Genomic DNA, 24,952 nt, shown 5'->3' with positions numbered 1-24,952 from the left:
TCCGCGCCCAGGGGGGCGCAGGGATTTTTTTTCCAATTAAAGGACAATCGAAACGGGATTGGTTTAATTATTTCAGAGTCGCCACTTGGGAGATTTAGGGTGTCCCAAGTCACCAATTTTAATCCCGAATCGAGGAAAAGAATGACTCTATATTACAGTCTGCGTACCAGAAATCCGGATAAGGAATTCTGTTAACCCCGGAGAAGGTGTTAGGCTTTCCCGAGTTCCGTGGTTCTAGCACGGTCGCTCAACTGTTATATTTGGCTTATTTATCTGATTTTTAATACAATATGAACCTATGTGCAAATTTATCTTTTAACCGCTTTATTATTATTGTTTTTACAAGAATGTGAACATCGCTTAAAATATATCTTTGGACTGTGTCACATGAAATGCACCCACAATCCGAAACATATTTTATTTGATGTTTTAGGATTTGGATTTGGGTCGCATGAAATGCACACCCGAGTTTAAGAAAATTAAATTATTAAAGACGCGCCTAAAGCAACTAGCGCATTATTATTTTGGGGAGGGCCGTGAAATTTGTTAAACGGTCCATCCCGGAACCTAAGTATTTAATACATATATTTTGTGAGGGCCCCGCAATTTGTCCCTTTTATTCGGCGAGGCTCGTCTCATTTTATTCTTTGTTATTATTTTTATTTATTATTATTTATTTTTATTTTTTTATATTTTTAAAGGGATGCCATTTTTATGGCTTTAGCAATACTAAACCTTATAGCCTATTTACAACTGAAATCTCATAACTCGTTACAATTTTAATAAAGGAATCTAGCAAGATGAGTGTTTTGGAAGTAATAACAACAAGTAATGCTAGTTTTGTCCGAGTGAACTAAGCAAGAGAAAAGACGAACAAATTAACGTCTAACTCGTGTCATAGAACAACTAGCCTAACTTAATTAAATGACATCAAATAAACAAGAATAACATAACATGAAAATGAACCAAAGTGCAGACAATGAAACATAGGCAGAAAATTTCCATACCAATTTTTATATTGCATCTCAAACATTCAACACAAAGTTTATTTATCTAATACATCGAGGTTTACTGACCTTTGCACCTCGACAAACTCAGGACGACGAACACGACCCCGACGGAATTCAAGCCAGACCTCACTGGACGCGGAACAACGACGAAACCTCGGACAAACACCTCGACGAACCAAAGACGACCTCGACGGAGAACTTGGACCCCACAACTGTCGACGCCCCAAGATTGTTGGTTGCTGCTGTATCTCCGACGCAGCAACCGGTGCATGAAGCTGCAGCAGAAGGGACGTTGGGATGTGAGGAAGAGGGGGTTCGACGAGCAGGTGGGTTGGTCGAAGGTTTTGGACGTGAGGGTGCCGGCGTTAATGGAGGTGGACGTTTGCTGGTTTTTGTTTGGAGGGGTCGTGGGGCAGCAGGTTGACGGGGGTTTTGCTGGGTATTTTGGACGTGGGAGGTGGTGCGAAGGTGACGGGGAGGCGGGTCCGTGTGGTGGTGGTGTTTCGACAGTGACGGAGGTGGAAGGAGTTAGTAGTAGACGGGGTTGTTTGGTTCAGACGGTGGTCGAGCTGTTGTTGACGACAAGGAGGGGGAGCTGTCTGGGGTGGTGTTCGGACAGTGGAGGGGGGGCGATGGAGCTGGTGGTTATGGCGTAGGTGGTGGGTGTTTGGTGATGGTTTTGTGGTGGTCGTGAGGTCGTTAATGGTGGTTTTTCTGGCGATGGAGGTGGTTGTTTGGGTGAGGGAGGAGACGGGGTGGTTTGGGGTCTGTTTGGTGGTGACAGGGAGATGAACGGAAGGCTGTGTGGTTGTTGACGGAGGGAGCTGCTAGGGCTTCTTCTTCTTCTTGTTGAAGAAGAAGACGATGAACAGTAGTTGTTCTTTTTCAAATCCGAAAAAAATCCCCCTTCTGTTCCTTTCTTTTTTCTTTATGAAGAAGAAAAGGGAACAGCACCCCTTTTTCCCATTTTTTTTAAAAGTCCCCCCCATCCCTCAAAGTCTGTCCGTGTTTTGTAATGCTTTGCCCATAAAAATGAGCCCCACGCGTGGTGGGGTTCGAGGCATATGTCCCCCACGCGTGGTGGGGTTCCCCACGTGTCCTGGACACGGTTTATTATGGGCTAGGTCCGAAAATTAGGCCTAAAACCGGGTAGTTTGAACCCGAATATTATTCTTTTGCCCGGACCCGAGAAATAGGAACACGTTGCTTAACTAGTCCTATGTAAGCAAAATAACTACCAAAAATAAGACTAGTATTTAAACAAAACTATATCTTTATAAATATTTTTCAAGGTTTTAAAATAGCTACAAAATATTGATAAAACTATTTTTTATAATTTTCGTTTTTTAAATATTAAGATAAAATATGAGGTAATATTTTTGTATTTTTCAAGGTTAAAATGACTATAGAATATTAATAAAACTACTATTTTTTTGTAATTTTCGTTTTTAATAAAGACAAAATATAAAGTAATATTTTTTTTGTATTTTTCCAAAATTAAAACGACTACAAAACATTAATAGAATTATATTTTTGTAATTTTCGAATTTTATATAAAGTACCAAAATAAAGTACAATTTTTTTGTATTTTTCAAGTTTATGAGAAATACATAAACTAAAATTTATATATATATTTTGTGATTTTTTCTTTTTGCAACAAAATAAGGTAAAATAGTTAAAATAGCTATACTAGACCCAATTTCACATATTCACGCTAAAAATGTAAAAATTCTCGGGGAGGGTCAAAAATCACGTGCTTACAATACAGTGCATAAATTTAAACATGATGAAAATTCCCATTGGACCATGAATGTTGTCTTTGGATGATTTGGAATGACGTCCTCAGACCATGATGTCCTAGGCCATGAAACGTATGATAAAGGATTCGCAGGCCATGAAATGATGTTCTTGTGCTATGAGGATGGTGCCTCCGAACCATAACGCCTTTGAATAATGATATGCAAAAGATTGAAAGAGATCCTTAGGCCATGACATGGTGTTCTAGGGCTATGAAGATGGTGCCGCCGAACGATGACGCCTTTGGATGAGTTGGCGATATTTCAGCCCATAAAGGATGTAGTAATATGATGCAGACAAGACAGAGCTTAGCCTTGCGAATTGAAGGGCGGAGCTTAGCTCGTAAGAGAAGCGAGATAAATAGTGCTTGGGATAGCGCATAGTTTCGAAGAAAATTGGAGGCAGAGCTTAGCCTCGGAAGGTAGAATGATAGCCTTACGCAAAGATGCGAATGCAAATGGAGGTAGAGATTAACCTCGGAAGGCAGAATGGTAGCCTTATGCAAGTAGGAAGGTGGAATGGTAGCCTTATGCAAATAGGAAGGCAGAATGGTAGCCTTATGTAATGCAAATGCAGATGGAGACAACGTTTAGTCTCGAAAGGAAGAATGGTAGCCTTATGCAATGCAAATGTAGATGGAGGTGTAGCTTAACCTCGGAAGGTAGAATGGTAGCCTTATGTAGATTGGAAGGCATAATAGTAGCCCTATGCAATGCGGATGCAGATGGAGACAACGTTTAGTCTCGGAAGGCAGAATAGTATCCTTATACAAGAAATAAGATAACAACTGACAATAGAGTTTTCTTAGCTGGGAGCATTGTGGCATACGGAACATCATTGGTGTGTACTGATAGCAAATGTTGGTAAGTGCAGCGATGCGGAGAGTCGTATTCTTGAACAATCTTTGTTCCATGGGCATACAATATGTTTGATGATTTCGCAATCCTAGTGTCTGCATCCAAAGAAAAATCATGAGTTTTGTAAGGGGGAAGGTTAGTTCATATCCCCGCTGGCCTTACTTGACTCGCTCGACTTTGATCTGGTGATACCGTCTGTATCATTGGGGTAGCGTTGCTAAACAAAGCAGTTTCAATAATAAGAGTGCATGATTTTGTAAAAGTATGACATAAATGTATAGTTAAAATAGTTTTTAGATAAACCGACGACTATGACGTGGTTCAGGACGTTGCAACCTCTCTTGCTAGGGAATTTTGAGGGTCCTCCTCAAAATTCTGCCCTAGTTTAATGAGTTGATGCTTCTAACTGCTGCTCGTGCGGCGATCGGCTGAGATTACTTTGGAATTTTGAGGGTCCTCCTTAAAATTCTGCCCCAGTTGGAAATGGATTTTTTATTGAATTATGACTGAACCCATAGGGCTGCCTACGTATCCTCTCTTAAACGGGAATCAGGTGAGGTTTAGTTCAATTTACATCATATAAGGAAAGCATAAAGATTACACATAGTAACGCTTGACTGCATCTGAATTGATCGGCTTTGCCCAGACTTCTCCGTCCATTTCTGTAAGTATGAGGGCTCCTCCTGTCAAAACCCGATGAACCATGTACGGACCTTGCTAGTTGGGAGAGAACTTCCCTTTGTCTTCATCTTAATGTGGAAAAATTTTCTTTAACAGCAGCTGCCCCGGTGTGAACTGTCTTGGCTTGACTCTTTTGGTGAACCCCACGGTGTAATGAAAGCTGTTTTCTCAGCATCTTTCTCATCCATCTAGATATGATGATAACCAGCGAAGCAATCTACGAATGACTATAGTTTATGCTTGGTGCAATTGTCAATCCGGATGTGTATATTTGGCAAAGGGAAGTCATCTTTTGGACTAGACCGGTTTAGATCCCGGTAGTCGACATAGACTCTGACCTTCCTGTCCTTCTTTGGTACTAGCACAATGTTGGCTAACCATGTCGGGTATTCTACTACCCTGAGAACCTTAGATTTGATCTGCTTATTGACTTCCTCCTAGATTTTTAGACTCATATCAGGCTTGAACTTTCTGAGCTTTTAGTGGACACATTGGATCGGTTGGCAGCTTCTGAGCCACAAAGGATGTACTTAGACCAGTCATGTCATCATACGACTAGGCGAATATGTCATCATACTCTTTCATTAATCTGGTGTATTCTTTCTTCTCTGATGGTGATAGGTGAATACTGATTCGTGTTTCCTTGACATTTTCTGCATCTCCCAGGTTGACAATTTCGATCTCGTCCAGGTTGGACTTAGGTCTGTTCTCAAAATTCTCAACTTTCTTGACAATCTCGTCAGGTATGTCATCTTCTTCTGAATCCATGTCCATTTGTTGCATTGTCTCATTGCATGTCACAGTCATTGGTTCATCAAGATAAGTAATAGTAATGCTGTATTGGTAAAGTAAGGAGGAAAACAATAGCAATAAATATTAATTCATAGGAAAAATCATAAATGCTTTTGATAAATTGAATAACTGTTTTGAACATCGAAGATCTTATTGCGGGAATTAAAAAATGCGAAAAGAAAATCATTTAGTAAACAAAATAGTGAATAATGTTTGTTTTAGCCCTGCTACCCCGAGGCTTGTCAGGCTTTGGTTGTCCTGATGGTCCAATTCTTGAGATGTGCCCCTCTGCTCACAGCCTGGATGGAAGGGCCTTTCTTCCCCTCCTCCTCGAAAATGACATAACAATCCATATCACTGTCCTCTAAAAATAGGTTCTTTACTACTGCAAGTGCTTCTTCTTCATCTGACCCATAAATAATGTCGGCATGTTGGAAGGTCTGTTCTATATGTGGTATTGGCTGCACTAGTGGATAGTAAGGACCGCGCCATGGTGGTGACCAGTTATAGAATTATTCCCAAGTGTATTCATATCCCAAACCGAAGATAGTGCCATGTTTCTTGAGTTTTATGGGTTTAGAGATTCCTTGGAGGTTCTTACCGAGCCCTTTGCCAGGTTCATACCCACTCCAACTTAGTATACTCTCGATTTTTCTATCCCACCATTTGTCTTTGTCGATAGCATTGACTCGCTCAATGTGGTGGTAAGTTTCTCCACCTAGCATCATTCTTCCCTCGATTGTTGGAATGGTCTGACGACTGTATATAGGGTTGCTATCGTCACCGTGAATGATCACTTCCTAGTGATTCCATTCGAACTTTACTGCCTGATGCAGTGTTGATGCTACGGCCCCAGTAGCATGAATCCATGGCCGTCCCAGCAGCAAGTAGTAAGACGGTGGTACATCTATCACCTGGAAATCGACCTCGAACCAGGTTGGTCCCATCTGCAAGCATAAAATAATCTCACCAATGTTGGATCTCTGAGAACCATTGAAGGCTTTCACATTGATTGCTCCGTCTTTTATCTCATGAAGCCCTTTACCCAACTTCTTGAATGTTACCAGCGAACAAATATTAAGACTGGAACCTCCATCGATCAGGATTCTAGTGATGAAATAATCTTCGCATTGCACGGTGATGTGCAGTGCCTTCTTATGCCCTAACCCTTCAGGTGGCAGCTCGTCCTCATGAAAGGTGATCGTATGGCTTTCCAGCACTTGTCCTACCATATTAGCTACTTCCCCGCTAGTGATGTTTCTTGGTACATATACTTCATTTAGCACCTTCAACAGAGCATTCTTGTGCGCCTCCGAATTTTGCAGCAAAGAGAGAATGGATATTTGTGCTGGTGTCTTGTTTAACTGGTCGATGACCGAATATTCCTTGGCATGTATTTAACCAAAGGTCGTTCGGACCTGTCTCAATGAGGGGCGGCCGATTGGAGGCCTGCTTGTTTGATTCAGCTAGATGTTTAGGGGTATAAACTCTACCAGTTCTTGTCATACATTGTGCTGCAACAGTTTCTTCAATCCTGACCTTGCCTTTCCTTCTCGCCTCGGCTGTAAAGTCCCAGGGTACAACATTTGTATAGAATGGTGGCATGGTTAACATTGCCACTGAGACCGGCGTGACTATCTTTACTTCGAATGGAACATGCGCCTTGGGTGGCAAGACTGCAACCTCAAATGGTGTGGGCGCATTTTTTGGAGACACGAATTCAACCTCGATTGGTACCGTTGTTTTGCGGAGGGTGCTGCTTCAAACTCAAGAGGTACAGATATATTCACCTCAACGTCCTCGGATGGTTGGATCTGGACTATGATTGGATTGAGGGTAATTGTTGGTTTCTTTGGGTCATCACCTTCTGCGATCAACCCAATCGATCCCTCGGGATCCCAGTCATCTTCTACTTCAATCATATGGATACCTCCACCCTTATGGTCTGGTAGAGGGTTGTTGCGGATGTTTGGAGCGGGATCCTTTTCCACAATGATCTTGTTATCAATGAAGGACTGTATCTTGTCTTTCAAGGAGCGACATTCATCGATGGTATGCCCTTTCATGCCGGAGTAGTATACACAGAACTTATTAGGGTTAACCCATTGAGAAGGATTCTTAATGGTTACGGAAGGGATGTGGGTGACATAACCAGCAACTTTGAGCCTCTCATATAGATGGTTGATGGGTTCGGCGATGGATGTATATTGTTTTGGAGGTCTGCAATCAAAATTAGGTTGGGGTCTAGAGAAATTTTGGCATGCAGGGGGTGATTGATAATGGGATGGTTGAGCATTGTAAGTTTGGTAGACATGAGCGGGTTGGGAGTATCTGGGTGTGGTAGGTTGATATATAGGAGGTGAAGATGACTGATAAGTGGGTGGCGGAGCTTGGTATGAAGGTAAGGGTGCTTGGTAATTTGGGGTTGGCTGGTATGTGAGTGGAGGTGTTGGGTAAGTTTTGTACTTGAGGGGAGATTTGGTCCTCTGTGCAACCGTCACTGCCCCTACGTCCCTTTTCTTGGACACACCACTAGACTATAAAGTCGTATTTGTAGCTTGCAAGGCCTCGAAGTTTGTAACCATACCACTTTTAATACCTTCTTCAATTTTTTCACCCAATTTGATAATGTCGAAAAACTTGTGGTTCTCAATCATCATCAGCCGTTCATAGTACTGCGGGTCCTAAGCCCAAACAAAGAACTTGTTCATTTGCTCCTCTTCTAAGGCGGGTCTGACCTTAGCAGCTTCGAACCTCCAGCGAGTAGCATACTCGTGAAACGTCTCTGTAGGCTTCTTCTTTAAATTCTGGATATAGAACACATCTGGTGCATTCTCTGTATTAAACCTAAATCTATCTATAAAGTCAGATGCCACACCTACCCAGCTTGACCATTTCTTGGGATCTTGGCTGATCTACCAAGATAATGCATCTCCTTTCAAACTCCTCATGAACAGCTTCATGCAGATTCTTTCACCCTTTCCTACTCCCACCAGCTTGTCGCAATATGTCCTTAGATGGACCCTTGGATCACCCGTACCATCAAACATTTAGAACTTAGAAGGTTTGTACCCCTCATGCAGTTCGACATTAGGTTGTATGCAAAGATCCTTATAGTTCAGCCCTTCGATTCCTTTACTTCCCTCAACACCCTGAATCTGGCTAGTCAGTTTCTTAAGTTCCTCGGCCACGTTCCTGATAAGCAGATCCTTTTCATCAGACTCAAGTGTGTATGAGATAGGTTGGATGGAGTGGGACATGGTCTCCATGTAGATGGGAGTGTTATGGTAGCCTGGTGTATGGGTGTGGAAATGGTTGTTTGTGGAGTTCTGAGGTTTTGGGATGAGTAGTGGAGTGTTATTTGGGGTATGAAAGGTGTTACATTGGTTCTTTGGTGGAGCAGCGTGATGGTGAGGAGCGGGATGATTCTTCTATTTTGGGATATTTTGAGGAGGTGTAGAGTTTTGAGTGTTGGGGAAGTTGATATCTGGGGTGCTGAGGGAAAATGACAGGCTTGCCAGATTCCGAACCCGATCGAGCTCTTCCCTAAATTTAAAACAGAGTATGTTCAAGTTGTGACACATTCTCGTTAGGAACCTGAATACCCTGGCCATCTGTGGCCTCTACCCGTTCAGTTGTGTTCTCCTTCCTGATGTTGTTTAAAACTTCCATTTTGCCTTTGTTCTTGCTTTTAACAGGACTAAGATGAGGAGTGCGTGGAGGGCCTCTGGATCTTGTGAAATAAAATGATGATTCCAGAGTGCACGAACTAACCTTTGGGGGGGATAACAAAACAAAAAATAAAAAATAAAAGGTAATCAAGTCAGTGAGGATTATAAAAAGTATTGTAATATTTAAACACATAGTGCAAGAATGTAAAGCGTGTCCTAATTTGGGGAGCCTCTTTGTGCCCGAGGTAGGCCTAGCGACAAATTGATTTGGAGAACTTAAAATGCTAAATGCCTCATTTTATTGATAAAGATAGGCGAATCCCAAAATGAAACTAAATAAGCAAGAAATAAAAGTCACTAATGGCCATTGGCCTTATTACATCCATAAAGCAAAAAAGGTAAACTCCTATCTACTTGGTCCCAGAAAGACCTTCCCCAGACTCGGCATCCCTGGCTCCGTCGAACAGCTTCCCCAATTCGCGAAGTCCCAACAACAGGTATGCTTTGGCTAGATGTCTGCCTTCGGTCCCTTTAGCCTTTTGACAGTCTACAACCCTTTTGAGATATTTTCTCGCTAGTTATACTATACCTCGCTCAAAGTATTCTAGCCTTTTGCTGGCACTGATAGCCATGTCTTTCCATTCCTCAATCAGCTTCTGGTTGGACTCTTGTATCTCGTGGTGTTCGCTCTCGCATTTATGGATCCTTTTCCGCAACTGGTTGTACTTGACTTGCGCCTCGGCCTTTTCATCTATAATTCTATGACCTCGAACGAACCCTAGCTAGCCCAGACCATCCCATTTATCTTCCAACCAACTCGAATAGAAAGGGGCACAACTGGCATGATATCTATCTGGCTCGATGGTGTCTTTCCCCATTATGATCTTGTAATGCCACATGTGTTGGGCTTGGCACTTGTAGGGACTATCATCATTTTGGAAGTCAGCTCAAAAATGGCTCATCTTGTCGACCCTGGGTATGACTTGCTTCCTACCTTCTTGCCTCATAACTCGAAGAGAGACATAAGGATATGTTCCTCTTAGACCAATCAGTGTCAGGAAAGGTGCATCTCTGGATCGGGCGATGAACTCCTCTGTCAAAAACCACTCGAACATCCATTGAACCTATTCTTCAGTTAGATTATCAAAGAGCTCAACATATCCTTTGGCATTCTCAGGCTGAGCGAACATGTCGGGGATGTAATTCATTCGCTTTGGATGGTGGAAAGCGATGTGATCATCCCAAGCCCTTCGCTGAATTTTTTTGTTGGTATTCGCCCTTTTGGAGATGTTCCATGAGCCAAAGATGAAGTAGTAGATTGCAGCCTTCAAAGTGTCTCGCTCCTCGTTGAAACTTCTCTAGGGCTCAGTATATGTCTGGGATGATCATGGGCACAATGCTGAATGTCTGCCCACCAATCCCCTCCATTAGGGTCTTGGTTACCATAGCCAGCCTAGTATGGATTCTCCCTTTCTTCATTGGGAACACGATCAAACCCAAGAAGCAAAATATGAAGACGAATACCCTACGATGAATATGTCCCAAGGACGTGATGGCAAACTCGTCAGGGTAGGTACGATAGGATTTGCTATGATCGTACCTTTTGATACAGGTAGTCAAAATGGGTGTACGATTCCTTCAGGCATACCAATTCTACATTCTTCTTCAAACCCATCATTTTAAGGAAACCCTTGCCTATGCGGTTCTCAGGCATCAACAAACCCAGAGTTTCCCAAGCTAGACTGGTCAATCCTCCTATCTCCTCTAGAAAAGGTGTCATTTTGATGTCCCCAAAGCGGAACTTTCACAATCCCAAAATAAGGTAGCAGCTTCTATTATCATGTTGTTAGGCTGGATCTCCACGAGGGATGGTAGATTGCCCAGATATTTTCTGACGAGAGTTTTGTCACTAGAATGTAGATCTTCCCACCAGCTTAGCAATCTTGGGTGGATGTTGGTGACCATGCCAAATCTGGGGACTTTGTGCCTCATATTTCTGCAAGACAAATAAGGTTAGGCCCTTACCCCCACCAGACTCGATTATTTAATATCAACAATTAGCATGAAGTATTTAGTTCTCCAAAACAATGCACAGAACGTGATGATGTTCATTTGGGTTTAGGGAAACCTAGTGGACTTTTGAACAAGGCTATCTTAAAGGATCATTATGCGGACAACATAACTGACCTGGCTAGGTTTGACCATGATGCATGCGCAATTTAAATAGAGTAAGGTTTCTATGGGGTTTTCGACTGGTACCCTTGAGAAGACAACTCAAGAGGGAATACACGGAACTTTCAACTGCACCACTAATCGACTAGTTTTACCGCAAATAAGCCTTTCCAAATTTAGGGGGTTAATGATATAGGAAGGGCGCAACCACTCATCAAGCATTGCTATAGTATTTGTTTGCCATGGGTGGAGTATGATGTTGAGCATGATTATGCAATAATTAAAGGCATGTTGACATGTATTTGCACGTTAAGAAAGTGATAAATACAACAATTTTATAATTTAAAGCAATAGTAAAGGAAAGAAACAAGAAAGATATGTCAGTTTTTCTTTTGGAGGAGAAATTAAATGCTTAAAGAAATTAAACAAGTAATTGCACATGGGAGGGGGGCTACAAATTCACAAAAACGGTATAAAATGGTGAAAGACTAAACATCCCCAGCAGAGTGTCCATGCTATCGCGCCCCCTTTTTCCCTCGCGAAATCGGGTTCATGACATTTGGTTGGGAAAACTCTTTCCTTTTGGGAAGGGGTTTTGCAATTTTTAAGAGTCGCCACCTAACGATTTTAAGGTATGTTAGGGCACCTATAAGGTTCATCTAAAACTACCTTTTGGTAACCAGAGATAGGGTAAGGGCTTGAAATTATCCTAAGGGGAAGGTGTTAGGCACCCCTCAGGATCCACTAGTGTGATTCCCGGCCAAACAATTTTTGTGAATTTGTGCAATTAGCAAATAGACAAGTATGGCTCAAATAGTAGGGGATTTGAGTTTAAATACACAAGTCTTTGAAAACAATTAGTAAAAGGCAAAATTTTGAAAAGAGTTACAATCTAAATCATGCTTATGAATGTAAAGGGGTGTCCTAGGTTTGTTTGTAATATGGATCACATCAATGCAATATTCGGTATGACACTCCTCGAAGAGGGGCTACACGTGGTATTAATGCACCGGTCATCATATCCATATCTACCCTTTCCCGCCCCGTGAAGGTGATTAAAGTGAAAGTTGGTGTCGACCCCTATTGCATGTTGTTTACCCGTCCCTTCCTATCAGTCCTGGAGGAATTTAGGACTCCTATCCTAAAAAAGGGGGTTCTATGCAGACCCTCAGGTGTAAAGGAAAAATGCTAAGAGACAAACAAGAACATATATGACTGCATTTAGGGGAAAAGACAGAAGCAAGTAGAAGGCTCAGGTATACCTCCACAAATAATGCACATAGACAACATGACTTATACACAATTAAGGTCTGAATTTAAATTCTAAATCATGGTATCTAAGTGATAACAGCAGAACCAAATTTATTACATGACTTAGAAAAGAAGTCTGAATCGGGCTTACCTACTGATTTTAACATGTTGATAGTTAAACAAAGGCAATTTTGGTTTTATTTAAAGTTGATTAACTAAGGCTTGCCTAGGCATAAAATAGTATACAACAGTTATTCAGGATTGTTAAAAGACAATCTGGAAATTATTTTACCCTAAGAGCATGTTGTTCTAGTTGATACGAATGCAGAGATTATTACCAGTTATTTTAAACAGTATAATCAAGTGTAAAGTTGTTTTTAGTAGTTTACACTAAGTGCGAATGCATGTACGAATAAGATCCAAAAACATGGTATCTAAGATGTATGTATAAAACTCATGATGCAGAATTTCCTAGAGCAGGATTTCTAAATGCATATGGCAGGATTGCAGAATTTCCTAAGAGCAGGATTTGTAAATGTACGTGGCAGCATAGAACATAATAGTAAAGTGCTAATTATTAGCAGATTTTAACACATATTTTGTAAAGGTGCACATGCCGAAACAACAAACATGAGACATAAGGGCGTGATTTTTAATGCATGTATGAACCCTAAGCATGGTTTCTATTGCGCAATTAGGAACATAAACCTAATAACATGTTTTCAACCCTTAACAACTATAGCATGCACATGTACCCCATCCCTTTTCACTAGCCAACCCTAATACTAGTTTACAACAAATTATTACATGCCAACATGAAATGAATTACATAAGTAGAAATGAAAATAGGAAGTTATAATATAGGAAGCCTGATTAGGACTTCCTCTCTGAGTTATATAATCAATCACCTCAAGTGCCAAGATTGTTCCATACCCTTTCTAATGTCCTAGTGTGTCAGAGTTCCCTAAGAACCTCAAGGGATCCTGGGCAGTTCTCACACCCAGATTGTATAACCAAGATAGAGTAAGTGCAGTGTGGAAGGGCCAGCTTTTGTATGTCCAAGTTCAGAGGGAGCTCAAGGGTCCCAAAGCAAGGCTCACACAAAAGGGGCAGAACCTAGTAGCCTAGGAGTAGAGTGGGAGTGCTTGACATAGATTTAAAGGAGCTGAGTTGGAAAATGGTTTTGAAACAACATGTTTGAAATAAGTTTGCAAAATAACAGGATAGTTGCTTAGGGAAAAACAATTTTGAAAGGAGAAAGGGACAGGAGCATCAACAACTTGGAACAACAGCACACACACAAAACTAATCCAAAGAATATTATCATTCCGGCATTCACATGTATGGGAGTAAGGGGTTGGGGACATAGAGAACCCTAATAAAAAAACACATAAACATGGCTAAGAAGAGGTGCATATAGACCAGCAAGTGCCAAGAACAAGTATGGACTGATTGGCCTTTAGAACACAAGCAATTACTTCAAAGAGTTAACAAGGGAATCATGCTTGAAATTAGAATTGTAATAAGACATAGGGACAGGGTATTAGAGTAATCATGCAGGGGTCTATTACATATAATTAGTCATGAATTGGTGTTAGTCAAGTACATTAGGAGACATACTAGTTGAGGGACATAACAAAAAAACTCAAGTAGACATGCTGGTTGCATTTGAACAAGAGAGGGCAGAACCTAAACATGCTGAGTAAAGCAATGGACAAAAAATACAATTAAACAACATGAGCCACTAAGTTAATGCAGAAAGAGACAGGGATTGACAAACAATGGGGGCACATAGAGTGGAGTTTCAAAATTGAACTAGGAACATACCGGTTAAGGAAGCAAAGTGTAGAAAAAGCAAAGCAATTAGAGTCCCATAGTCTAGCCTTGGCTTTCAGCCGGCTAGACAAAGTAGTAACACAAGTAGTAGAGAAAGAAGAGAGAGTTTGGGTGTGTATGTGTATGTTCTGAACTATGTTCGTGTCTTGAATTGAGAGTAGAGGAGAGTATATATAGTAGTTTTGGAGTGTGGCAGAATAAGGTAAAGAAATCATAATTCAACAATCAAGGAAATTACATATGAAATTAGCATAGTTTTCCTTCAATTAAGGACAAATACCCAATGGTTAAAGGACATGAGTCACTTAAGGAAAGAAAATCAAATCAGACCCAAGTAAAGAGGTAAACAAACAAAAGTTTAATTAAGGAAGTAATCGTGAAGAATCAATGACATTACAGACAATAAGGTAATAAGAATAATTAGAGTTATAAATAAGGGAATGAATCAATAATCATCACATAATTTTAAACAAGCAAATCAGTCAATCGAGATTCAAAATAATGCTGATTTGAAGAGAGGAAAATTATCAGTTTTCCATAAATAGACAAATAGGCAAAAAAATAGAATTTCATAAACATGCATAAACTTGCCAAGGGATCGACTCAAAAACCCTAGTATTAGGGTAAAAGTCACAAGATACTGAATTAGGCTAAAGGAGAAAATCATGAAAGTCACAGCACAACACCAACAATGCAACAAGTAGCTCGGAAATACTCAGAATCGAAACAAAACATAAGAAAATTAGGGCTTTAACATAAACTAGTTAGGGTCTTGACAATTTTAGCAGAAATCAGTCAATAATACCTAAGAACATATGATTTACACTCGAAAATCATGAAAACTTTGAGAAGACGAGTTTCAGTAAACCCTAGATTAGAAAAGAGCAACTAAAGTCGAAATAGTTACTCAAAACAGGATATTTTTAAAGGAAAATGTTTAATAACACTGGAATCATCTCAGATCTATAAAGATCTGATAATAATCGAACAGTAGTGAGTCCAGAGTTTCGAAAAATAGTAAAGATGAAGAAAAATCGGTTAAAAACTCATGGATACACTTAGATCTAAGACAGATCTAAAGAAAAGTGGAAAATCTCAAGAGCTAGGGTTTCAGAGAACCCAAAGAAGGTGAGAAAACATTAGATCGTTACCGGTTTTAGCCGGAAAGGCCATGGATCTTACTCGAACAGCCATGGATGGCCGGAAAGTATCATAAAAGACCATGGATAGCAGTTGAACAAGATCTGGACTAGATATCTTCGAGATCTTTCAACGAAATCACAAAAACAGGCAACTAGGAGACGTAGTAGACAAGTATACGCCTCAAACAGCCATGGGAATTCATGGATTGAGTGAGGATTAAAGGGGATTGGGCTGGTTTTAGTGGCAGCAGCTAGGGTTTGAGTTAGGTTTTAGAGAGAATTGGAGAGGAAAGGAGATTCTAGGGCGGGCGGATTGTAACAAATAAGTTAGGTTAGGGGGTCGTTTGGGTTGAAAAAGGTAAGGGGAAAACCGTTGATCTTAGAGATCAACGGCCAGGATGAGACGGGTATGTGGGGTTCCGGTTTTGGGCATGGGTAAAGAGGGTGTGGGTCGGGTTTTAATTAGAATTGGGTTGGGAAATTGAGGTCCAATTTTGGGCTACAATTGAAAGTCAATTTGGCTATATTTTAAATAGCCATTTTCCCTATTTAATTTATAAAAAAAATAGTAAATAGTTTTTTAAAACTAATTTAAAGGGCTAAAATGATTTATAATACATAATTAACAATTTTAAAAATACAGGATCCAATTTTATGCATATAAAACATAATTAAATTTTAAAAAGGCTAGTATTGCAATTATGTGCAATTTAGCTTTAAAAATACTAAATAAAATTGTAAAAATATGTAAAAATTACTTTAGCCATATTTTGGCATAAGTATAGAAATACAATAGATGAATTATCAACAATAATTTTGGAAATAGTTATTGGTGATTTTATGGATAAAAAGGGAGAAAATAAATCAATTTAAACCTTTAAAATTATGAAAAAAGATAATAAAACCTTTGGACATGCTTATATATAATATATATACTATTTTGAAGGTATTTTGCATATTGAAAATATATAGGGAAATTGGGTATCAACACCCTCAGAACAACATTTAAAATCATTACTCACCTCGATTCGGTCCAAACTCTAGCCCGTGATGCCTTTGCTCCTCGAATCGGCCTCACCTCGCGTCGAATCTATCCAAATTAGAATCACGACGTCAAAATATGCTAAGGGAACGAAGCTCATGCGAAAATAATCAATTTAAAACATCAATCCCGAAATTAACCAAAACCTGACCCCGGGCCCACATATCGGAATTCGATGAAATTTACATCAATAGATTCCTTATCTCCGCACGAGTTCATACATATCAAAAGTTTCAAAATCCGACCGCAAATGACCCCTCAAATCCTCAAGTCTAGGTCTCCAATACCAAGCCCTAGTTTCCCAATTTTTAACCCTTAATTCCCATAATTATAGTTCAAATCCGTGAAATAATACCATAGAAATGAGTTTTAGGTTCAACAATCTTACCTCCAGATGTTATCTCTTGAATTCCTCTTCAAAATGGATTCTCCAAGCTCAAACCCGAATAAAAATGGTGAAGAAATAGCTCAAAATCGCGAAGGAAACCTTTTATACTTTCTGACCCGGGCTTTTTGCACCTGCGGTCCTTTTTCCACTTCTGCGGCTAATCCACTACATCTGCGCATTTCCACTAAAATGACCATTTCCGCATCTACGGTTAAAACATCGCACCTGCACTACCGCAGGTGCACCCACTTTACCGCTTCTACGGTTCCTGAAGATCTTCCTCTTGAACGCATCTACGGCTGCCTTCCACTTCTACGAGCATCGCACCTGTGGCCTCCCAACCGCGGGTGCGGTTATGACAGCAGCTAAAATGCTTCAGCTCCCAAACTCAACTCCAAATCTTCCGCCAACCATCCGAAATCACCCTGAGGCCCCTGGGACCTCAACCAAAAGCACCAACAAGACCTATACCACTATCCAAACTTATACAATTCTTCAAAACACCTCAAAAACACGAATCAACAAAAATATATTGGATTCAAGCCTAAGGTTCAAAATCTTCCGAATTACACTTTTGATCAAAAAGTCTATCAAACCACATCCGAATGATCTGAAATTTTGGACACTCGTCACAAATGACACCACAGACCTACTCCAACTTTCGAAATTCCATTCCGACCCTTATATCAAAATCTCACCTATCAACCGGAAAATGCCAAATCCCAATTTTGTCAATTCAAGCCTAAACCTTCCACGAACCTCCAAAATGCATTCCGATCACGCTCCTAAGTCCCAAATCACCTAATGGAGCTAACCAAATCATAAAAATTCCGATACGAGATCATATACTAACAAGTCAAAACTTGGTCAAATCTTTCAAATTTTAAACTTCAAACTGAGGACTGTTCTTCCAAATTCCATCCCGATTACCCCAAAAACCAAAACCGACGATTTCCATAAGTCAAAATACATCACACGGGGCTAGGTAGGCACGAGAACTGGCGAGCAAAGTGCAAAAGCTCAAAATGACAGGTTAGGTCGTTACAGCTTCGTGTATATATATTTGCGAATACTATTGTTACGTTAGATATGCCTGCGCTCAAAGAAAAAATTGTATGTTTCGTAAGGGGAGGTTGGTTCGTACCTTCGTCTACTGGCCTTGTTCCTCCATTCTGGATGCCTTGTTTGACTTTCCCTGGGTAGCACCTGGCTATTACGGAAATAGAGTATTCAAAAATATGCAATTATTGGTAAAAAAGAGTTATTTTAGAAACATGGTGAAATATCAAATAATTTTAGATGAACTAGTGACTATAACACATTTCAGAGACATTGCAGCTTTCTCATGTTAGAATTTTGAGGGTCCTTCTCAAAATTCTGCCCCAATTTGGTAGATGATCCTTCAGCCATTTGCGAGCAACGAACTCATTGAACCTTATTTAGAATTTTGAGAACCCTTCTCAAAATTCTACCCCAGTTTCTTAACCAATTTTTTATTTCCTAGCATGCCATGGCATTGGCTGGACTCGCTCCGGAATTTTGAGGGTCTTCCTCAAAATTCTGCCCCAGTTTCTGATCCTAGGGGAAAATGGAAATTTTATTATGATACGACCAAACCCACAAGGCTGCCTACGTATCCCCTCTTAAACGGGAATCAGGTCAAGCATAGTTCAATTACATTAGATGATAAAATGTAAATAGCCTAAGCATAATATCTCTTGACTGCATCAGAATTGATCGATTTTGGCCAAATTTCTCTGTCTATTTCTGCAAGTATGAGCGCCCCTCATGTTAGCACCTTGTGAACCATATAAGGACCATTCCAATTGGGAGAGAATTTTCCTTGGCTTCATCTTGACGTCGGAAGATATTCTTCAGCACCAACATTTCTGATAAAGTTGACCATGACATACTGCGTTCATCCTTTTCCCATATATAAGGGCCAATTTCTTATAGTGGCTCCTTGTCCATTCTGCATCGTTGAGTTCGGCTTCCCGTACGATCCTTAAAGAAGGGATCTCTACCTCGGCTGGGATGACAGCTTTTGTACCATAAACCAACATGTAGCGAGTTGCCCCGGTTGATGTGAAAACTGTAGTGCGGTATCCCAACAAACCAAAGGGTAACTTCTCATGCCATTGTTTGTGGTTTTCTACCATCTTCCTTAGTATCTTCTTGATGTTTTTGTTGGCGACTTCTACGGATCCGTTCATCTGAGGTCTGTATGATGTAGAGTTCTTGTGCTTGATTTTGAAAGTTTCACACATGGATTTCATTAGATCACTATTGAGATTCATGGCGTTATCAGTGACAATCGAATCGGAAACTCCGAATTGGCAAATAATATTATCTTTGACAAAGTCTGCGACGACTTTCTTGATTACAGCTTTGTAGGATGCAGCCTCTACCCATTTTTTGAAGTAGTCAATGGCTACTAGAATAAACCTATGCCTGTTTAAAGCAGTGGGCTCGATAGGACCAATGACATACATTCCCCAGGTGGCGAATGGCTAAGGTGAGCTTATGGCGTTGAGCTCATTTGGCAGCACTTTTATCATATCGGCATGCACTTGACATTGGTAGCATTTGCGAACATACTGGACACAATCTGTCTACATTGTCATCCAAAAGTAATTGACCCTAAGTATCTTCTTGGCCAGGACAAAACCATTAATATGTGGGCCGTGGGTCCCCGTATGTATATCCTCAAGTAGCTTAGAAGCCTCTTTTGCGTGGACACATCTTAGCAATCCCAAATCAGGAGTTCTTCTATACAAGTTTCCTCCGCTATGGAAGAAGTGATTGGACAATCTCCGGAGTGTGCATTTTTTAGTGTGGTTCGCATGCTCCGGGTATTCTCCTTTTGCCAAATACTCCTTGATGTCATGGAACCAAGGTTTTCCATCCGTTTCTTCCTCAACATGAGCACAATAAGTTAGTTGATTATGGATTCTCACTAGGATGGGATTAATGAAATTCTTATCCGGATGTTGTATCATGGATGACAAAGTAGCCAAAGCATTATCAAGCTCATTCTGAATTCTGGGGACCTGCCAAAATTTTATCTTCATGAACCTTTTTCTCAATTCATGTACATGGTGCAGATATGGCAATATCTTAGAATTCTTGGTGGCCCACTCTCTTTGTATCTGGTGCATAAGCAAATCTGAATCACCGATTGCCAGCAGCTCCTGAATATTCATGTCGATTGCCATGTTGAGTCCTAGTATGTAGGCTTCATACTTTTCCATGTTGTTGGTGCAGGGAAATCTGAGTTTAGCAGATACCGGATAATGTTAACCTGTTTCTGATACCAAAATCGCTCCAATTCCCACTCTTTTGAAATTTGCAGCTCCATCAAAGAACATCCTCCAACCGTCGTATACTTCAGTAATGTCCTCTCCTATGAATGACACTTCTTCATTATGAAAATACGTTTTTAAGGCTTCATATTTTCCTCCCACCAGATTTACAACAAGATGGTCTGCCAATGCTTGTCCTTTGACCGCCTTTTGAGTTACATAGATGATGTCGAAGTCACTTAACAGTATCTGCCACTTGGCTAACTTCCCAATCGGCATAGGTTTCTGAAATATATACTTCAGGGGGTCCATCCTGGATATAAGGTACGTGGTATAGGCACAGAAGTAATGCCTCAATTTCTGGTCCGTCCAAGTTAAAGCACAACAGGTGCGTTCCAGTAGAGAATATCCTGCTTCAAGTTGTGAATTTCTTACTTAGGTATTATATGGCTTGTTCCTTTCTACCTGTCTCATCATGTTGTCCCATAACACATCTGAAGGCTCCATCTAATACAGATAGATAGAGTAGCAAAGGTCGACTTGGATCTGGCGGAACCAAGACCGGTGGTGTGGATAGGTACTCCTTGATTTTGTCGAAAGCTTTCTGACAATCCTCGGTCTAGCTTATTAGGCATCTTTCCTTAGCATCTTGAAGATGGGTTTGCATATGACTGTGGATTGTGCTATGAAGCGACTGATATAGTTGAGACGTCCTAGGAAACTCATCATATCCTTTTTGTTCCTAAGTGGCGGTAGCTCCTGAATAGCCTTAACCTTAGACGGGTCCATCTCGATCCCTTGACGACTGACAGTGAATCCCAGTAACTTTCCTGCGCGAACCCCGAATCCACACTTTGCGAGGTTCAGTTTTAAGTTGTACCTTCTAAACCTATCAAAGAGCTTTCTCAAGTCTGCTATGTTATCCGCGACCCTCTTGGATTTGATAATGGCGTCGTCCATATACACCTCTATTTCTTTGTGTATCATATCATGGAAGATGGTTGTCATGGATCTCATATAAGTAGCCCCAACATTTTTTAGACCAAATGACATCATTTTGTAACAGTATACCCCCCATCGTGTAATAAAGGTTGTTTTCTCTACGTCTTCTTCATCCATCCAGATCTGGTGATAACCTGCAAAGAGATATACAAAGGATTGGAGTTCATGTTTGGCGCAATTGTCGATCAGGATGTGTATATTTGGCAGTGGGAAGTCATCCTTGGGACTCGCTATGTTTAAGTCTCGATAGTCAACACACACTCTAACTTTCCCATCTTTTTTGGCACTAGTACAATGTTGGCTAACCAGGTTGGGTACTCAACCATCCTGAGAACTTTGGCTTTGATCTGCTTAGTAACTTCCTCTTTGATTTTCAGGCTCATATCTGGTTTGATTTTTCTGAGTTTCTGCTTCACCGGCAGACACAGGGTATTGGTAGGCAACTTGCGAGCCACTATGGACGTGCTCAAACTAGTCATGTCATCATATGACCATGCGAAGATGTCCTCATACTCCTTTATGAAATGAATGTACTCCTCTTTCTCTGTCAGTGATAAGTGAATGCTGATGCGAGTCTCTTTGATTGTCTCGGCGTCCCCCAAATTTACCGCTTCGGTTTTGTCTAGATTGGACATAGGCTTATTCTCAAAGTTCTCAATCTCCCTAACAACTTTCTCAGGTATTTCATCTTCTTCATTCGAGTCACTATCCTCATATTGTGTTGCCTCATTACATGTCACAGTCACTGGTTCATCAGGAAAAGTAATAATAACGTTGTAGAAAGAAAAAATGTGGAAGATAATAATGAATAATAAAGAGCAGTGCATTTGATTAAAACTGAAAACATCCAAACAAGTATGGCTCGATGAATTGAGCATTTATTTTGAAACAAGTAAGTTTTTTAAACAAATTAATGAAAATCTTATATGCCTAGAATGGCTATAGAAATAAAATCTACAAAGCTACCCAGGGACTCGGCGGGCTCGAGATGGTGTGGCAGTCCGGTTCCTGAGAACAACTTCTTTCTACATAGTCTGAATATAGAGGCCTTCTTCCTCCTCCTCCTCAATTATTACACTACAATCCATGTCTTCGTCTTCCAGGAACAGATTCCTCATCCCAGCTAATGCTTTTTCTTCTGCAGCTCCCCATATTGTATCAACTTGGTGAAAAGCCTGACCTAGATATGGCACTGGTTGCTCCAAAGGGTAATAAGGTCCACGCCATGGAGGTGACCAATCATTATACTCTTGCTATGTATACTGGTATCAGAGCCCGAAGGTAGTACCATGATATTTCAGCTGTATCGGTTTGGTGATGCCTTGGAGATTCTTCCTAAGCCCCTTGCCGGGTTCATACCCAGACCATGCTAGTATGCTTTCTATTTTGTTACTCCACCATTTGTCTTTCTCAACAGCATTGACGCGTTCGATGTGATGATAGGTTTCCCCTCCTAGCCTTCTTCTGTTCCCGATAACCGGGATGTTTTGACTGGTGTAAATGGGGTTACTCCCATCCTAGTAAATGATCACATCTTGATGGTTCCATTCGAATTTCACGGCCTACTGTAGTGTGGAAGCCACAGTCCCAGCAACATGTATCCATGATCGACCCAACAGAAGATTGTACAAAGCTGATATGTCAAGCACATGGAATTTAACGTCGAACCAAGCTGGCCCCATCTGCAGACAAAGATTAATCTCCCTAATTGTGGCCCTTTGAGACCTATCAAAGGCTTTCACGTTCATTCTTCCTGCCCGTATTTCATGGAAACCTTTGCCCAATCTTTTCAGAGTATCCAACTGACAAATATTAAGGCTTAAACCTCCATCAATCAAGACCCTGGCAATGAATTTGTCTTCAAATTGCACCAGGATATGCAATGCTCGGCTGTGATTCAATCTTTCAGGTGGTAGCTCATCCTCGTGGAAGATTATCTTATGACTTTCTAGCACCTGCCCTACCATGTTGGCCATCTCTCCGCAGGTGAGAATGTTGGGTACGTAAGCTTCACTCAACACCTTCATCAGAGCATTCTTGTGTGCCTCTAAATTTTGCAACAGTGACATGATGGATATATGAGTTGGGGTTTTGTTCAAATGATCAATGACGAAATACTCCCTTGCTTGTACTTTATTCCGAAGGTCATCTAGTCCTACTTCAATGACAGGCTACTTGGTAGTGAAATCCTTACTTGGTCCTCCCAAGTGTTCAGGTGTATAGATTCTTCCAGTCCTAGTCATTCCTTGTGCAGCATCGGATTCCTCCATTTTTGCCTTTCCTTTTCGCCTAGTTTTGGCAACGTAATCCGAGGGTATTGCTTTTGAATTGAAAGGAGGTGTGGTTGATATGGGTGTGCATTCGAATCGTCTTATCGATGAATCAAATCGATTATTTGTTATGAGTTTATCGATTTCGAAATTTTCCTAATCAAGTTATCGATTTCGATTTTGATTTTGTCCTCTTCGATTATTGGTTTATCAATAAACCGATAAGATATACTAAAAAGACAAATATACCTTTATTCTATAATAACCTTTCTTTTACCCTAAGTCCCTAACCCTATTATTTCCTCTACCCATCAGTTTAGTTGCCCTAGTGTCTCTCTAACCCTATCAGTTTCTTCTTTCACTTTCAGCAGGTACGTAGCCAATCTGAAGACGGCACCGTCGACCAGTAAACATGGTACATGTTGCCTTTTACCGCAACTGTAAGTTTCCTTAATATCATTGGTTCATTTCCTAGTATTAAGTTCTGTATTTGTCACAAGCTCTTTTCATTTTTTAGAAATTTGTATATAAATGATAAATGTAGAGAAGATTTAGTGTTAGAAACCCCTGTCTGAGTTAAAATGTAAATTAATGAGCATTGGAACAAATCAACTCCAAATGGAGCTAAGTAGATCAAACTTATGTTAGGGCTTGAGTAGTCATTACTGTAACTTTGTGGTAATGCTGAGATTAGTTTTAAAATAAGAAAAGCTAAAGGCTATTATGATAGTATTATGGCCTGAGGATAAAGTGGTACAGCCAAACAAGAAAATGTAAAAATAACGTCAGTGAAATGGGGGGAGTACCAAGAGATTTCAGGTTCATATCCTAGTGGAGCAAAAAACACTAGGTGATTTCTTCTTATTTGATAATGAATAGAGTTATCAAAAACAGAAAAGTTGAAGGCCTGCAAATCATTCCGTTTCATTTTTAACATTTAGTTATGCATGTTTATAGCGATATACTTTCAATGGAATCCCACAAATTTTCTTATTAGTGCAATCGATAACCGAATCGATAAGCCCCAAAAATTAATAAATCAAAATCGAAACCTTATTGAATGATAACGATAAACATATGTACAAATCGATAATCGATAAGTAATTATCGATAAGGGTCAAAATCGAATCGATAAATCGAATGCACACCCTAGTGGTTGGTACTATCACTATGAAAGGTGTGGCCACTTCCACTTCAAATGGAACAGGGGTTGCCGCAGGTGGAGCTACCTCTACCTCAAATAGAAACAATGTAGCTACCTCAACCTCGATTGGTGACTGAGTCTGTACTACAATAGGAGTAAGTGTGACTGCAGGTTTAAAGTTATCGCCTTCTCGAATAATCCTGATTGACCCCTTAGGATCCCATTCCTCGTCCATCTCTATCACATGTATCACACCACCCCTATGATCTGGGAGAGGATTGTTGCAGATAATGGGTGCAGCTTCTTTCACCTATATGACCTTGTTGTCAATCAGTGTCTGGATTTTATCTTTCAATGTTCGGCACTCGTTAATGGTATGCCCCTTCATGTGAATGGTATGCACAGGTTGTTTGGGTTGACCCATTGGGATGGGTTCTCTACTGCCACAGTGGGAATATGAGTGACATAACCAGTGGCTTTAAACCTTTCATACAACTGGTCGATGGGTTCAACAATAGCGGTGTATTGTCTGGGTGGTTTGCAGTCAAAATTGGGTCGTGGTCTTGGATAATTTTTGTGAGTTGAAGGTGACTCG

Source organism: Nicotiana tabacum, chromosome 1 (assembly GCF_000715075.1).
Source record: "Nicotiana tabacum cultivar K326 chromosome 1, ASM71507v2, whole genome shotgun sequence".
Lineage (NCBI taxonomy): Eukaryota > Viridiplantae > Streptophyta > Magnoliopsida > Solanales > Solanaceae > Nicotiana > Nicotiana tabacum.
This window is presented reverse-complemented; position numbering follows the sequence as displayed.